Genomic DNA, 15,180 nt, shown 5'->3' with positions numbered 1-15,180 from the left:
AGGCTGCACAGACTGAACAATCACTAACATTAGGCAACGGGCAACACGAAACACCCAGCAGTCCAGTGATGAATTTTTCGTTTGACGAAAAGTTCCCACCGACTGGAGCGGGAATCGAACCCACGCTACGTGGCATTCAAAATACGCCTAAACGACTGACGCCGCTAATCGCACGGCCACGAAGCTGCTCATTTTAGTGAACTGGATCTTTTGAACGGTTCAGTGGCTATGCGGCTCGAAAGGGAAGAGCAAAAAGATCCGAGCGAACGGAAAAAAGCGGTTCACTTCCTGTTGCGCGACATGCGTCGTGCCTTTCGTATCTTTTGCTCTCTCATTATTCGTACATTCTTCCTTAGAAACCCATAATAAAGGGTAAAATGGTCCAAAATGCCTCTTCAATGATGTGTATCATTTTATTGCAATAAGATCCACGTTTGAAGGCCTTTCGAAGTCATAACAGTTAGATTACAATATTTGCTAGCTACCAAAATGAAAACATTTACCAAATTTGAGCTCTTTCGCGGTTTTAAATCGCTTCGAGTAGTTGGTTTAAAAATAGGGGTGGTTCAAAATCACCAAATGGATGGGATTGAATGGCATTTAAGGCCAAGTAGCCCGTCATTCGTTTTGGCAAAAATGATGACTTTTCAGCTTGCATTTCAAAGTGATAAAACTCAGTCTTGATAGTTTATATTGACTTAAAAAAGTATCAGTGTACGCGCTAACAAGCATAAAGTAAGCTGATACTTTTTCATCTGTGTCAGTGCAAACCCAACTGATTTTCTTTGATTCGAAATCGTGAGATGAATTAGCAACAATCATCAATGATCCGTACAAATTTCAATGACGGCCTACTTCGCCTTAACATGAGGAACAAAGAGTCAGCAACCAAACTTCTCCAAGAGTTTGCTCGGTGGCATGGAAACGCTTATCGGTTAATAAAATCATCAGAAAATCGTACAACTTAGGCATAGAAGTGAAAAATTGTTGATTTTAGAGAAAAATCTACGAGTTTATGTCCAAGCGTTGTTAGCAAACTTTTGGGTAAACATATTTGAACATCGTTTGGCAAATAAAACAAATTGAAGCATTCTAGGAATGATCCAGTGAGTCGGGCCATTTTACCCCATCAGTGCGTATTGGACCATGATCCCCTACTCGGCTAATTTTACCTACCCAAACCAGAAAGAAGAAGCAACATGTGCTTTTCTATTCAAGTGGGCACTCTTCCATTGTACAGTCAGGTCTTCTTTTAGACACATGGTTGGGGGGCGTTATAGTAATCCACGTTATGGGAGACCCAGGGCTTATGGGATTTTATCACTTTGGGGGTGTTGTTGAATATCTCGTTTACCAAAAGAGATAGCACAGTACTGTCTTCGGGGAAGTTTCAGTGCTAAGTACGATTTAGCTTTAGGACTTGATACTGACAAAATTTGTCGAAGATGCCATATTTCTAAGTGGTCAGGCTACTGAGCTACCAGCAAAACAAAAATTCCATGCCCACTAGCACCGCCTGGTGGCGTGATTTCGTATCAGAATGACCACCGCATCTCAGCCCTTGAGCTACTGAACAACTCTTCCGAAAACACCAACCTTCCAAAACATCAGGATCAGAGGATCAGAGATATAATGTGCTACAAAATGTTGCATTCTCATCCCTCATGGTTCTTATAGTGTTAATAAAAAAAGGCCCCTCCGGCCAAGTTCTCAACTAAAAGGATGATCCTCAACTTTAAAGCTAAATCGTACTTAGCACTGAAACTTCGCCGAAGTCAGTACTGTGCTATCTCTTTTGGAAAACGAAATATTCAACAACACCCCCAAAGTGATGAAATCTCTTAAGTCTTGGGTCTCCTATAACGCTCTAGTGTGTCTCATAGTAGTGCGCGTAATACGTCTGCTACGATTAACAATATGGGTCAAAAGATTCCTATCATACCGAAATCTACTTGAAGTGGACCGTTTCGAAGTATGGTCATCATAGGATTACATAACAAGGTCTCAATAGTATTATTAAAAAAATAAATAGAAAAAATATATATTCCGTTCCATTTTTGGCAACTGAATATTCGGCATTGTTGCCAAAACGGAATCCTACTTACTGTAATGGAAAACTCTACACAGGGCTATACCGCCCTTCTACGACTAATTGTCCCATGTTCTATGTAAACCTTATGAATTGCGTTCAAATATTTTTTTTTTATTTTAGAGGTTTTAAACCACCGGGTTCATACGCCTCTTCAGAACGAGATAGGTAATATTATAGTTTATCGTACAAGTTACATTTCTTTAAGAATTTCAGGAGCTTAACTTCTTCAATTGTTTTGTTTCCTAGCGCTATGAGCAGATTGCTGTTGATGCCTAATTCTTCCCTACATTTGTCGTATTTAACACAACTCAACAAAATGTGTTCAACTGAAAGTTCAACGTCACATGTGTCACAATTTTTGGAGACATTACGGTTAAATAGGTGTCCTTTGGTTAATTTAGTGTGGCCTATCCTACATCGTGTTAATATTCGTTGTTCTATCCGGTTTTCCCTATCTTGCCATTTTTCCACGGAAGTATTACATCGCTTCAGAAATGTTGGGCGATGTGATTTCCAGGCCGCTTGGAAGGCTGCCTGGAACAGATGGCGGGTCCAGTTGATGATGTCGGTATCGGGAATGGTGTATTCAGCTGGTTGAGATGTTCTTCCTCGGTTGACTGCTTGATCCGCTGCTTCGTTGCCTTGAATGCCCGAATGCCCAGGGACCCAGCAGTATATAACATTTTTACTTGTAGCTTCCTGTTCTGCGGCTTGCATGAATGGGTGTCTCGACTTTCCTTTTTCTAGTGCAGATATACAGCTGGCAGAGTCTGATAGGATGACGGTTGGTGAGTCAACTGCGGAGCGAACGGCGATGTGTAGTGCGGCTGCTTCGGCAGAGTACACGCTGCACTGAGATGGTAGACTTTTCTCTATCAGGATGTTATTTCCATAAACCCCTATGCCGACTTTGTCATTGCATTTTGAACCATCCGTATAAAGCTTATAATGATTTTTATATTTGCTTTGAAGATGTTCACGAACTAGTGCAGTTGCATTTGCCGGGTTTTGCCCTTTTTTGAACTTGAACTGAATGGTTCGGTCAATTTTAATGGCTTGGTTATGCCATGGTCGACAAGTTGTGCGACAAAGCTTGGCTATGACTTGTTTCATTTTGCAGTGCACTGTTTGCGCATTCACGAAGATGTTCGTGATTATTGCACGATTTTTCTCCTATTCGACAGTATCTTCGAACGAGGGTTTGGCACATACAAAGTTTGAGCGGCAATTCGCCTGCTTCAACGGCTAGGCTGATCGGTGAAGACTGTATAGCACCTGAGATGATTCTCAGGATTTTGTTGTTGGTGGTTAGGAGCGAGTCACAAAGATCCAAACCGAAAAGTTCAACACCATATACCAGTTTAGACATACAAGTTGCTTCGGCTATTTGCCTTAGCGTAGTTCTGTTAGCTTTTGGTGCAATAGCCTTCAGATATTGAATGCGGTTTTGGAGAGCATCTTTCGTCTTTGCTGCATGAACGGAGAATCCGCCACTTCCATTAATCCACACTCCCAGGAGCCGGGCAGTGTTAACTTCAGGGATACGTTCATTATCAATCGCGATTGTCTGCCGAGCGTTGCGCCACTTATGTCTTCGCCATTTACAAACGTGCAAAATGCATGATTTAGCAGCCGAGAGAGAAAATTTCACCGCCCTTGCCCAAGCATCGACGGCCTCTACTGCTTCCTTCAGGGCCGAGCGAACTTTTGGGAGATGCTTAGATGTTGCTACTAGTACTATGTCGTCTGCTTATACGAGAATGTGGACATTATTAGGAACTGCATCGAATACACTGTTGATAGCCAAGAGAAACAGGGTTACCGAAAGTACCGAACCCTGTGGAACTCCACTTTCTTGAATTCGCTCGGTTGATGTAGCTCCTCCATAGCTAACTCAAAATCACCGGTGTTCTAGGAAGCTGGTAATGCAGCTCTGCATACGCCGTCCAATATTCAAATTTTTTATTTGTTTTAAAATGTTCGGTCTCCAAGTTTGATCATAGGCTTTCCTAATGTCCAGGATTGCGAATTCTACATGGGTTTCGGATACGTTCGGATTCCGCTAATATCTCCTTGAGCTCTGAGAAATAAGACGAAGTACCACGGCCAGGCCTGAAAGCGTGTTGATGTAGATTCAGAATCTTGTGGTCTTCCAGGTATGTTATAAGCCGATGGTTAATCATACGTTCGTAAATTTTCCCGATACAACTGAGCAGAGTTATGGGTCGATAGTTGTCGGCGTTTTGATGATTTCCTCCTGGCTTGGGGATGGGCACAACTAGTCCTTCTTTCCAACAGACAGGGAATCTCCCGGCAGACCAAACGGAGTTAAAGCTTTCAAGCATTGCTAGTTTGCCGGAAAGTGGTAGACGTCGGATCATGGGGTATCCAATATTGTCCATACCTGTGGAATGTCCTTTTGTAACATCGATGGCGCGGAGGAGCTCATGGATGGTGAAAGCGTCGTCCATGTATGAAGATTTTTCATGAGATGGATTTGGTTCGGTGGTTGGGTCAATACGCTGTGACTCTTTTGATGAAGACGTTGCGTGGAAGTAATCAGCGAAATGTTCGGCTATTTGAATTGGGTATTGCGTGTGTTTTTCGTTGATTGTTAAACCTCTTTGAATCGTTTTCCTCTGACAATTGAGCCGATGGAAATTGTTCCATAGTGTTTCCGCAGGGGTATTGGGATTGAAGGATTTGCAGAAGCTGTCCCAGGATTTTTTAATGGCGCTCCGCGCTGTTGACCTTGCTTCTTGGAAAGCTTTACGAGCATTCTCTTTCTGAATCATCTGCTGGAAGTATTTTTAAATTCCTCAAAGCTTTCCGTCGTGCTTTAATTTTCTGCTGCACTTCTTCTGTCCATCAGATGTGCGATTTTTGCCTGCATTTTCCTGATGTTTTAGGAATGGAATGATTCGCGGCGTCATGGATTGTTTGCCCGAGTTGTTCGATTGTCATTATTTCGTTGGAGGGGATAGATTTGAGTACGTGTTGTTCGAAGATGGCCCAGTCTGCATCTTTGAACAACCATCGTTTTCGACATCGGGGTTCCAAAGGCTCGTTGTATTCCTATTGGAAAATGGTCGCTATCATAGGTGTCTTTCTCAATGGACCAGTATAATTTGCTTGCTTTGCTTTGTGATGCAACGGTAAGGTCTATCGCTGAAGTGCTGCCGTGAGCTAAACTAATGAAAGTAGGTTCTCCATTGTTAAGTACTACTAACTGGTGGTCTACAAACCATTTTAATAGTAGCCATCCACGTTTTGACGATTTAACGCTGCCCCAAGCTTCGTGAGAGGCGTTGAAAACCCCACAAATAAGGAAAGGTGGTTCGTACGCATTGAATAAATCATCTAGAGTTTCCATAATTTCATCCTCGTTTGCGTTCGGGGGAATGTAGATTGAAGCGACTGTTAGGTCGTATGGTGCGTTCAGTCTCGCGATGCATGCTGGGATGGGTGAGTTGAACTGATCCAGTTGATGGGAAACTTCCTTGAGTATTCCAAGTCCAGCAGCACCGGCTCCTTGACTATAGTGGCAGTTTGCCAGTATCCAATCATATCGATTTTTGCACGTATTGGGTAGGGTCTTCGTCATCATTTTTTGCAATCCAATAACGAGAGGCTGGTACCGGTCTATGAGAAGACCTAGTTCTGCATGGTTGCTCCATAATCCTCGGATATTCCATTGCAGGAAGAGTGTTTTTTTCTTATGGTTCGGTCCGGTGATGTTATCGTTACTAGAAGACATACTTTCCAGTGAAAGCGTGAGTTTACTGGAGGTTCGTTGGTTTTCTAGAAGACGTGATTCGGTAGAAGGGTTTGCAGCACAACCGGATAACAAGAAAGGAAAAGTACTTGCCTGAGCATGGCAAGGGCCCATGCGGACTGCCGCCAGAGGCTCGTCGGATAAATCCGGAACATCCCTGGTCAGGGTCGACATGGGAGGCCTCGCACTTGGCGAATCAATCGAAGCTGGATGCTTCCAGCTAGTTGATGGTTGTGTGATGATGTTGAAATACTGGTCATACGCAAAGGAGTTGGATAAAACACATACTGGTAGACGTGGATTCCAATATTTGGCGGCCGATCGGACCTTCTCCCTTGACAGACTTGCTTCCTCGTGCACTTGAGGTACTTCACATTCTCCCCCTTCAAAGCGCACTGCATAAAATTCGCTGTTTGTCAGATGGCGGACATTCGAGGATGGATTTCCTTCTGCTTCAAGTTCGATGTAAGTTGTTGGGTTGGTTGGATCGGTGGTGGTATACTCGTTGATATGTTTTTGATCCATTATATGACGATTTTGATGGTGGAATATTCAACTGGTTCATTCAAGATATTCACACCCCGAAAGCCTTTGATTAAAGCTATTACTATAACTATTTTTGTGTCCGGCCCTTCGTCGATGTTTGAAAAGCGTGACGCAGGATGCAAATATAAGACTTTGATATAGTATGATACTTGCCCGAGAAAAATGAGGGTCCATGTCGACTGCCGCCAGGGGCTCATCGGATAGGTCCGGAACATCCCTGGTCAGGGTCGACATGGAAGGCCTCGCGCTTGGCGAATCAGGTTCTGGATTCCAGCTTGTTGTTGGGTAGCTGAAGATGTTGTACAGGTGGATGGCAGAGCTTTGATTAGTAGAATTCCGATCATTAACGTCCGTACTGGTTTGTTGTATCAATTGTTGTTTGAAGTCGTGTTCCATAAAGAGTTTGCTGTGGTCTATGTATCCGTTCAGAGAGGGTATTTTGTGGTCCATTTTCATTTCCAACTCCATTGCGGGATCCGTTATATAAATCATAGTTGGTCCATCATCTGTTGCTGTCGTTGAAATTACTATTGATCGGATGGGTCGAAGAACGTTTACCCAAGGAGATATCAGTGGTGGGGGATATTTCCATGGCACGTTTTCCACTTCTGCTTCGATTGTGTAGATCATAAGAATTTTTATCGTTGCAATTTGATTTTTTTGCCGGTGGAGAGATGAAGGATTTAGGGGCCCAGATAGCCGTAGCGGTAAACGCGCAGCTATTCAGCATGACCAAGCTGAGGGTCGTGGGTTCGAATCCCACCGGTCGAGGATCTTTTCGGGTTGGAAATTTTCTCGACTTCCCAGGGCATAAAGTATCTTCGTACCTGCCACACGATATACACATGCAAAAATGGTCATTGGCATAGTAAGCTCTCAGTGAATAACTGTGGAAGTGCTCATAAGAACACTAAGCTGAGAAGCAGGCTCTGTCCCAGTGGGGACGTAACGCCAGAAAGAAGAAGAAGAAGATGAAGGATTTGTCTTTTCGTGACATTATGTTTTGTGCAGATTGTCCATATTTTTTATCGCTTGTTGTAGAGGATGAAGCGGGAGCAGGAGATTGACTGTGTGATTTCGGTTTTAGAGCATTTTTGAGGTCTGTGAGCTCCTTGGCTAAAGCGGTTACTTGCTTCTGTAGAGTTGCCATCATCTTGACTTTCATCTCTAGTTCACGATTGAGACGATCTTGCACAACATCAGCAAATGATGATTTTTTTATCTCTTCAGCATATATTCGTCTAGCTTCTGTGAAAGTGGTTTGCTGGTCGATTTTTTTTTTTTTTTTTTTTTACTAGTTCGTTTATTTGGGGCTCAAATGCGTGTAACGCTTTACGGAGCCGAAGTTCATTTTTGTACTATTTACAATTTATTTACATTTTCATTACCAAAGTTAGTATGGGATGGAGCCAGGGTACTCGTGGCAACTCGAGGTTAATGGTCACAATTTTGAAAGGGAAGGACATGGTAAGGATTGGGTTTAGGGTTCTCTGCAGCTCATCCGGGAGGTATAGCGTGGTAGCTCTATTATCGTGTCATGGCGTTGGTACCAATTTCTTGCCGGTATTCGTCTGCCGGATGGCCAGGATCCTCAATCCAACACAAAAGGGACAACACAGAGAAAAAAAAAAACTGGAGAAGAGAACACAAGAGAATTAAACTTTTATACAAGACAAGCGAAGGAAATCGTAAATTGCGACCATATAAGTGAAATCGCGGGTGCCCAACACATCTCTAACTGGAACATAGGGTTGTCTACCTCGGGCCGCAAGGGTATCCAAAAGTTGCGCTCTGGAGGCGTCCATATCCGGGCACTGCCAAACTACGTGATCGATGTCATCATAACCGGAACCACACCTACTACAAATATTGCTCAGCGCGAGGTTAATCCTATGTAGATGTGCATCTAGCGAGTAATGGTTGGCCATAAGTCTTGACATCACGCGAATGAAATCTCGACTTATGTCCAAACCTTTCCACCAGGCTCGCAAGGAAACTCTAGGAATTATGGAATGTAACCACCGTCCCAGTTGGTCATTTAGCCAATCGCTTTGCCAACCGTGAAGAGAATTTTGACGTACTAAATGAAAAAATTCATCGTGTGAAATTCGTCTATCATAAATCTCACCTTCCTCAGCGCCCACCTTTGCGAGAGAGTCCGCCTTCTCATTGCCATAAATTAAGCAATGTGAGGGGACCCATACAAAGGTAATCTTATATGATCTTTCGACCAGTGCACACATCTGCTCTCTTATTTTTGTAAGAAAGTAAGATGCATGCTTTACAGGTTTCATCGATCGGAGAGCCTCAATAGAACTGAGACTATCCGAGAAGATGAAGAAGTGGTCTGCGGGCATGTTTGAGATCATCCCCAAAGCGAAGTTGATTGCTGCCAGCTCAGCAACATAAACCGTGCAAGGTTCCTGAAGTTTTCGGAAGGCGGAAGAGTTTTCATTGAAGACACCGAAGCCAGTGGATCCATTTATACGGGACCCGTCAGTGAAATATCTCCTGTAGGAATCGACATTCTGGTACTTTGCGTTAAAAATACGTGGGATAGTAATACATCGAAGTTGATCTGGAATTCCATGAATAGCTTGTTTCATGGATAGATCATATTCAACAGAGGAACTGTCATTGGTGAAGCGTACACGTGGGGGGTTGTAACATGGAAGGCTAATGTCAGATGACATGTAGTAGAGATAAACTCTCATGAATTTTGACTGAGCATTCAGTTTGAGCAATTCTTCGAAATTTTCGATAACGAGTGTGTTGCTCACTCCACACTTAATCAGTATTCTTAGCGAGAGCTCCCAGAATCGGTTCTGTAGCGGTAAAACCCCTGCCAGAACCTCTAGGCTCGCATTATGTGTTGAGTGCATACACCCTAAGGCGATACGCAAACAACGATATTGAATTCGTTCCAATTTAATCAGGTGGCAGTTTGCTGCTGAGAGAAAACAGAAAGAGCCATACTCTAGAACAGAGAGAATGGTTGTTTTATAGAGTTTTATGAGGTCTTCCGGGTGAGCACCCCACCATGTTCCGGTAATTGTTCGTAGAAAATTGATCCTTTGTTGGCATTTTTCCGTTAAATGCCTAATATGGGTTCGCCAAGTGCCTTTTGAATCAAACCAGACCCCAAGGTATTTTGAAGTCAAAGACTGGTCGATGTCTGTTCCCAAAAGCTTAAGCTTCAGTTGGGCAGGATTCCGCTTCCTAGAAAATACAACCAGTTGAGTTTTTTGCGGCGCAAACTCGATCCCTAAATTTCTAGCCCAAGTGGATAGATTATCAAGGGAATTTTGCAATGGTCTTTGCAGGATTTCCGCTCGTGGGCCCTTCATAGAGACCACAGCATCATCTGCAAGTTGTCTAAGCGTGCATGGTTCTTCCAAACAGTTGTCAATATCTTTAACATAAAAATTATAAAGCAAGGGACTCAGACATGAGCCTTGGGGAAGGCCCATATAGCTAATTCTGGAAGTTGTCAGTTGACCGAGAGTGAAGCTCATGTGTTTTTCTGACAACAGATTGTACAAGAAATTATTCAATATTCCAGGTAATCCACTATTGTGCAGGCTTTCTGACAATATTTCTATGGAAACTGAATCAAAAGCGCCCTTAATATCCAAGAAAACCGAAGCCAATTGCTCCTTGTCCGCAAAGGCTAGTTGAATATCTGATGAAAGCAACGCTAGACAATCGTTTGTTCCTTTGCCCTTGCGAAAGCCAAATTGTGTACTGGAAAGCATGTTGTTTGATTCGACCCAGTGATCGAGTCGGGATAGGATCATTTTTTCTAACAATTTCCTTAAACATGATAACATAGCGATCGGGCGGTACGAATTATGATCAGACGCTGGTTTCCCAGGCTTTTGAATAGCTATTACTTTGACCTGTCTCCATTCAGGTGGAACAATGTTGTGTTCCATGAATGAGTTGAACAGGTCAAGCAACCGTCTTTTAGCGATATCAGGGAGATTTTTAAGAAGATTGAACTTAATCATATCGCTTCCCGGAGAGGAGTTGTTTGATGAAAGAAGAGCCATAGAAAATTCCAGCATAGTGAATGGTCTATCCAAAGCATCGTCTCTTGGAGTTTCCCAAAAAGGCGGATGAGCTGGAACTGAGTCTGGACAGACCTTTTTTGCGAAGTTGAATATCCAACGATTGGAGTATTCGTCACTCTCATTTGAGGATGAGCGGTTTCGCATGTTGCGAGCCACTCTCCAAAGCGTCGTCATTGAAGTTTCTCGTGAGAGGCCATCGATGAAACGCCGCCAATAGCTACGCTTCTTCGCTTTAATAAGATTCTTCAGTCTTTTTTCGAGCTTCGAGTACTCTAAATAAAGTTCTGAGGTACCATATCTACGAAAAGCTTTAAAGGCATTAGATTTTTCTCGATACAACTGAGTGCATTCATCATCCCAACCAGGTGTGGCTGGTCGTCTTTTGAAGGATGCACTTGGAACTCGTTGCTTTTGGGATTCTAATGCACTTTTATAAATCAATTCTGTTAGGAATCGATACTCATCCAACGGTGGGAGAGTGTTGAATGATTCGATACCAAAAGTTACCGCTGATGCAAATTTTTGCCAATCGATATTCCTAGTGAGGTCAAAAGGAACCTGAATTGACTGTTCTGACCTTTCACAATTAGTTCTGATAGAGGTTATTATGGGCAAGTGATCACTACCATGGGGGTCATCGATCACCTTCCACATGCAATCGAATGATAGTGAACTTGATCCTAAAGACAGGTCAAGACGGCTTTCTTTGCCGTCGGATGAAATACGTGTCACTTCACCTGTGTTCAAAATGTTCATGTTGAAATCGTCGCATAAGTCATAGAAAATAGCCGCTCTATAATCGTCATAAGATTCGCCCCATCCAGTACCATGTGAGTTCATATCACCCAGTATTAAAACTGGAGATGAAAGCATAGAGACTGCATTCCAAAGATGACGGCGGTTTATTGAAACTCTTGGAGGAATATAAACAGAAGCTACGCAAAGATCTTTACCCTTTACGTTTATTTGGCAAGCAACGATTTCTATGCCTGGATGAGTCGGGATGGGGATTCTGTAGAATGAATGGCACTTTTTGATCCCTAAAAGCACACCCCCGTAATTATCATCTCGATCCTGGCGTATAATGTTAAAATCGTAGAAGTTAAGATCATCTTCAGAAGAAAGCCATGTTTCACAAAGTGCAAATATATCACAATCTGAATTGTGAAGCAAAAACTTAAATGTGTCTAATTTAGGTTTTAGACTATGACAGTTCCACTGTAACACAGTGATCATATCTTGTACCTCACTCGATGAATTATCCATCGAAAGATATGATCGAAGCAAGGAGGGGCCACGAGATAGTCAATTCCCTGAGATACTCTTCTATTGCGGGGAGAAAAAGGTCGAGTATGCCTCTGAATGAGTCTGAAACTCCGAGGGCATCACATATGCGATCCACAAGGGCCGTAAAAGTTATCAGTCCTCGCTTGGCCCGGGGGGTTTTCGAGGAAGAGCGAGGAACTTCAGTAGCTTTTTTCTTGCTATCTTGTCTAGAGCATCTTTTCGAAGTATATTTAATCGGCGGAGGCGGGGGCGGCAGATCTTTGCTGCAACACGGAACGGAAGCATCAAAGACCTGTTTCTTCGGGATTTTCAAATTTGCCCCACCTCCTTTAGAATTCGGCAAACTTTTGAGGGAAGATTTCATTACCTTACGGCGCAGTCCCGGAGAAGATGGAGACTTTCGTTTTCCGGGTGCGTGTACCTCCGAAGAATCTCCCCCATCGGTTTCGTCGTCGTTCGCTTCGTCGGAAGACAACTCTTGAAAAGAGTTACCAACTGGGATGGCTGATGAAGACTCTTTTGCAGGCGGATTTAAAGCTTTCACCATTTCCGCATACGTCTTCTTGGAGCGCTTCACAATGGAGCGACTCTCATTTCGAATGCGCCTTTTGTATGCCGGGCACTTCTGCAAATCATGAAGATCCTCACGACAGTAGCTGCATTTTTCAGCTTCCTGTGTGCAATCATCTTCCAAGTGAGCTTGGTTGCATTTGCCACAACGGGGCTTGTTGTCGCAAAAGCTAGCACTATGACCAAGCTGTTTGCAGTTGGTACAATTGAATACCTTCGGCACGTAAAGGCGCACTGGGTAAAAAACACTATCAATGCAAACAAATTTCGGGAGAACGGAACCAGGAAAAGTTACACGAAACGAGGCTGACGGCGAAAACACTTTTTTATTTCCTTCCATGGAAACTGATTGTAATTGTTTACAATCCAGTATAGCCACATCAGGAATGGACCGGTTCTCAAAAACACCTTTGCCAGTCTTAATGTCTTCGCATGTCAGACTCGCGTCGATAATTTTCCCTTCCACCTCGACCTCTCTGGCAGGTATGTAGATAAAATACTCCACAGTAAAAGCCTCATGCTGAGCAATCTCATTCGCTGCTTTGTAACTAGGTGCAGTTACACGCAGCTTGGATTGCTTCACTTGGTGAATAACGGTCCCAGGATATTTACGCGTCAGCTCTCTAGAGATCGAGAGCACATTCAAAATCTTATTTTTGCGCCGGAAATAGACAACCCAAGGCCCAGCCGAAGACGGTTGATAAAACCGCGTTCGAGCAACGAGATCTTTAGGAGGCGTATCGCCTCCATCCGATTCGTCCATGCGGGATAAAAATCAACCGCAACCAAATAATTATAAAAAAAAACAATAAAGTAAAAAAAAAAAAAAAGAAAAATAATAATAATAAAGTACAAAAAAAAAAAAAAAAACAAAAAATGCTTAAAGTTAACTTATCAGTGGGCTATTTTGTACACACCTCCCCTATACGGGCAAAAAAAAAAAAATAATAATACCAAAAAAAAAAAAAAAAAAAATATATCGAGAAAAAAAAACTTAACCGATTAGGGCTGTTTTGTACAAGCCTCCCCTATTCGGGCAAAACTGGCACCGGGAGAGAGACAGAAGTGAACCGAAAAACAACCTTGAACTCAACCTTGTTTGTTCGGAGATGCGAAAGCAATTCAAAAGGATGTGGAGTAGGTATACAATTGATACTTATCCGTTCCCGTTCGATGACCGCAGCTGGTCTTCTACACCGTAGGTAGGCAGAAAAAACGTGTCGTCGTTTTGCTGCTGATGCAAACGGGGAATCCAATCACCAGGGGATGATGGTGACAATATCTTCTCGTGGCACGATACCAGTTGACCCTTGCCAATCTGGTTCGCTTCCTTCACGATGCGCGGTTTAAAGCACTACGGTACAATACTGCACTGGTAAAAACCACACGGGCGGTGGAAGAAAAAACCAAAAAACTACCGACTGCCAAAAACTGAACTGGCTTGTTCAAGCGCACAGCAAGGAATGAGCTGGTCGATTTTGATGCGAATTATTTTCTCTTCTGATTTACATTTTGGACAATCTCGGGAGATCACCGAATGTCCATCATTACACTATGGGACAGGGACGCAATCTGGCGGGACAAAAATAATAACTCGGTAACGAAACGTTACCCGTATTTGATGTCTTCGGCAAAGTTTTTTGTTACAACGAGGACCATCTACTGACATAAATGGATAGTTCGTAAATTGTCCGCATAGGTGGCGCCACAATCTAACTTTTTACTGTGACGTTCTAGAGACTTGGCATGTTCGGCAAAGTTGTTCATTTTGATAAAATAAACAACTCTCTCGAAGACGTCAAAATTCCACAGCCTACTGTTTTTGAGCTATTGGCGAAATTAGGGAAAATTAGTGAAAAAACGATTTTTTCACCGAATTTGACATTTTCCCTAAGAACGAGCGCTTCGTGAAGCCCAAGCAGGACAGTTTTTACATTCAGAAATAGAATAGTGAAAAGTGAAAAATGAAAAAGTGATTTGTTTGATTTGTGTCCTCAGTACTACTGGTTTTTGGCTGCCCTAAGTTCACCGAACCATCCGGAAGTGACAGGCAGCACATAAATTTAGAGAATCAATCCGGTGAGTTTGTTCCAGTATGATACTTTTTCTTTTGTGGGCCTTCCGGATTGTTTTTGTCCGCGTCGTGGAACTTCTGATCGTTTCTTGAACGGAAAATGTTATTTTCGGAGTTTGATAATTATGTTCAGATTGCGCATTCTGTCCGGGCGGGTGTTACGCAACTAACAATCGGTTGTGGATGCTTTTTAACCGTTCGATGACCCTGGAGGGATCGGGCTTCCTTTCGTTTTTCGATTACCATGACCCCACAGTTATGGATCAAATAGTGTGGAGTCCAACCTATAAAATTCAATAAAACAACATGGAAAACGTAAAATGGTAATTTAAAAGCACGAATCGAATCGTTTCAAATTGGAACTTCGGTTAGTACACTATTTTGAGTATAATATTTACATAGGATTGCATAAAAATTAAAAATTGTATCGGTTTCTGAAAACCATATTATGGATCAACTTTCATAATATGGATCAAATTGTGACATATTACGGATCAGTGCGCAAAATCAAGAGATTTTCAACTCAATGCATATGTATTGCAGGTTTTGACGAAAGTTAACAATGCGTCATATATTACTGCAAAAAATAGCAGTGTTTGAGCTGGAAACAAGGGTAAAATGCCTTTTGTTTGTGATGCTGCAGTGTAATAACTGAGACATGAGTTGTTTTCGCTCCACACCAAGTTTTTCACTCATTTTTGTCGTCTAAAAAATGAAATTTACAAACTTTGATATATTATTAGTTTTATCCTTAGTGCTATTG

Source organism: Aedes aegypti, chromosome 1 (genome assembly GCF_002204515.2).
Source record: "Aedes aegypti strain LVP_AGWG chromosome 1, AaegL5.0 Primary Assembly, whole genome shotgun sequence".
Lineage (NCBI taxonomy): Eukaryota > Metazoa > Arthropoda > Insecta > Diptera > Culicidae > Aedes > Aedes aegypti.
Note: the sequence above shows the minus strand (reverse complement) of the source record.